Source organism: Tachypleus tridentatus, chromosome 13 (assembly GCF_004210375.1).
Source record: "Tachypleus tridentatus isolate NWPU-2018 chromosome 13, ASM421037v1, whole genome shotgun sequence".
NCBI lineage: Eukaryota > Metazoa > Arthropoda > Merostomata > Xiphosura > Limulidae > Tachypleus > Tachypleus tridentatus.
The window spans coordinates 273204724-273207505 of record NC_134837.1 but is presented as its reverse complement, the minus strand read 5'-3'; the positions used below and the strand labels follow the sequence as shown (position 1 = coordinate 273207505).

Here is a 2782-nt window from a genome sequence, read left to right as displayed (position 1 = left end):
GTATAATTCCATATTTTAAATCTATTGTTAGGCTAAATGAGGGTTTCACTTAGAATAATAATATCAGGGTTAGTATCTTTATTACGTCTTCGATCTCGTGTTTTTGGAAGCAAGTGCACCTTGGATGCTGATGCCTAAAAATCAGAAATAAGATCGAGCACACATTGATTTCAAGGACAACGGGACTTGGCGGCACACCTCTCGTGTGAACTGAGTAAAATTACGTTAATATAACCCCAGTACTGTTGTGTTCATTTCAGAAGATTGTGAACATGATAAGAGTAGACAAGATTGGATATACAGGTACATCATATGAAAAGAAAAAGTCGATTCCTTTTCGCCGTTAGATGTATTTTTGAACTCTTGTTATCGGTTAAAGAAGATAAATTATACAAGTTTCGGACTTTTAGTATAGCTTTACGCTTGTTAAATTTCTAGCGAAAGCAGAAAGACTATGGATTTTTTCTTGTGTAAATGGTCACAACTGCTTGGCGTGGGTTTTAATAAAGTAAATTTAGCTACAACTAATGCCACATGACAAGTTTACAAGTTCATAGCTACACAATGGGTTAATCAGGCGTTGTCGACTGTAAAGAACGGACCAGTATCGTCGTCAACTTTTGTGGGGGTGGACAGATTGATTACTTTCGCCGTTACTTTGTGCACACCATACAAACAATAGAACACTTAGTGAAACACCTGTCGTTTTTGCAAAGATTACACCAATATTTCCCAGTAAAGCAAAACACAACGCACACACATAAAAATCGGAATGCAATCATGTAGAAAAGAAAACATGAGAAAGTCATCTGGTATCGTCCGGGCATTCGTAGAGTAGACTTCTTACCTGTTATTGTAAGGTCTCTGTAACCACACTTTTAATATTAATACAATAATCCCGACTGTACAGGTCACCACTCGCCCACTATATTCACTCGACATTGCTGCAGAAAACCAACCTATCCGTTGATATGGAAACAAAACATAATGTTCGTTTGTATTAGATTTGCACACGTGATAATAATATGCAAAATCAGTAGAGAAATTATAAAACATTATTTCAGTTGAAACGATGATCAAAACTCCGAATACACTGAACGCTTCAATCAAGTATATCTAACCTATTTCCCACATAATTTATAGATAAACAGAATATTTGTTTGTGTATACAATTTTCTAGTATCGCAACATGCGCTAATCGCTGTAGCACGTTAAAAGTTTACAGTAGAACTCTAATTTTCTGCACAGCATAAGTGATAGATTGTTCAGTTAAGATAAACATAAGTACCGTAAATTTCTTCTCAGCTCACACTTCATTCACTCTATAATGACGTCAGTAGTTTTGAATTTGCTCTGTTAAAGATTTTTCACTCGTTTCATACTAGTTCAAGCATCTACGAGAGACAGTTGCATTGTTATTTTTACGTTTTTCGTTGCAAACGGCGAATATAACTTTTACTAATGCACTACGAGCATTCTATTTATGAAATAATCCTTTGAAAATCGTAGGCGATTTACAGACATTCGAAGTACTGTCCAGTTACAAGTTCTAAAACTGAAGCGTATATTTTGTTCTCTAACTGCTACTGGAACATTTACCCTTTTCTATTATTTCAATAATGAACTTTTTAAAGTGGTCGAGTATAATGATCAATCTCCGTCTTCCGCTCTCATTGATGCGACTAGTACGAGTAATAGTAGAACGTTACACACTTTCTATTCTTATTTCACTTCGTAGCCTCAAACGAGGCCTGCAAAAATTGCCATAGCCGACGATATTTCACGTCGTCTTAGCGGGGTATTGGGAAAAGTTTTCAACTAGCAATAGTCGCGCCTCGGATTAACCTCACTGGCTACGACATCGCCTCTGCGCAAAGCTAATGCCAAATTAGCTTCACACTTTATATATAGTAAGACATCACGGTATACCACGTTGGTTTATGAATTAGTTTTTCTTAAATACGTTTACATTCTTTCTAGCGAATGAAACAGCATTCAAGTTGTTTGATTCAAATTTATTTATCTTCTAACACTTTTAAAGTGCTTTTGTACTTGCTTTCTGGTAAACTTCCTCTCACGCCTCTTTATACACTTTTGATGTTTTCATCATATAAAAAACTTTTGTGAGGATTTGTGCTTGGAAAACAAACCTGCCACCTATTGGCTCTATTGAGCATACGATCATGAGCCTAACAATTCTAATATTTTCTCTACCGTTTACTCCTTTTGATAGATTAATAACTAGATAGATCAGGTCGTTTTCACCCTTTCTGTCGTAATAATGAAAACGAAAACAGGGATCTCTTTCTCTCTCTCAATGTATATCGTTGTTTGGGTATATATGTGTGTATGCCCAGGAAGGATCAGGTGCACTTGACCTCTTCCTCCTTCCTTTTCCTTGTTGGTGTGAACTGCTTAGTATGTTAATAATTGTTACATGAGGGCCAGAGTAACCCACATTTACTCGGGCCCATTTCAGGGCAATGTCCATCTATTTTGCACCATCAGTTCCTTCACTAATGTCTAGCTCATAGGTGGCCTGTTTTATTTTGGTACTTAATTATTATTATTCTATATATATATATTGTATTTTATTTGTTTATTTCTTTTCTTTATTTTTTTCAATTATTTTATTTTAATGATCTAATATATAAATTAATCGGGAAGAGGCGTTTAGGATTATCTTCCTCATACATGCAGTACCTGTCGAGTTCGCATAATAGTTCATTTTTGTTCTCCAATTTTTATCAAAATATGTTATTGTACTATGTAGGAAGCTATC

General features: G+C 35.4%; 1 non-coding gene across 1 annotated transcript; it reads right to left on the bottom strand.

Moving 5' to 3' along the window:
- Positions 1–1738: 1738 nt before the first annotated feature.
- On the bottom strand, positions 1739–1879 carry LOC143241156 (U4 spliceosomal RNA). Its single transcript, XR_013022220.1, has one exon. It is a non-coding gene; the product is annotated as a U4 spliceosomal RNA (small nuclear RNA).
- Between the last annotated feature and the right edge of the window lie 903 nt (positions 1880–2782).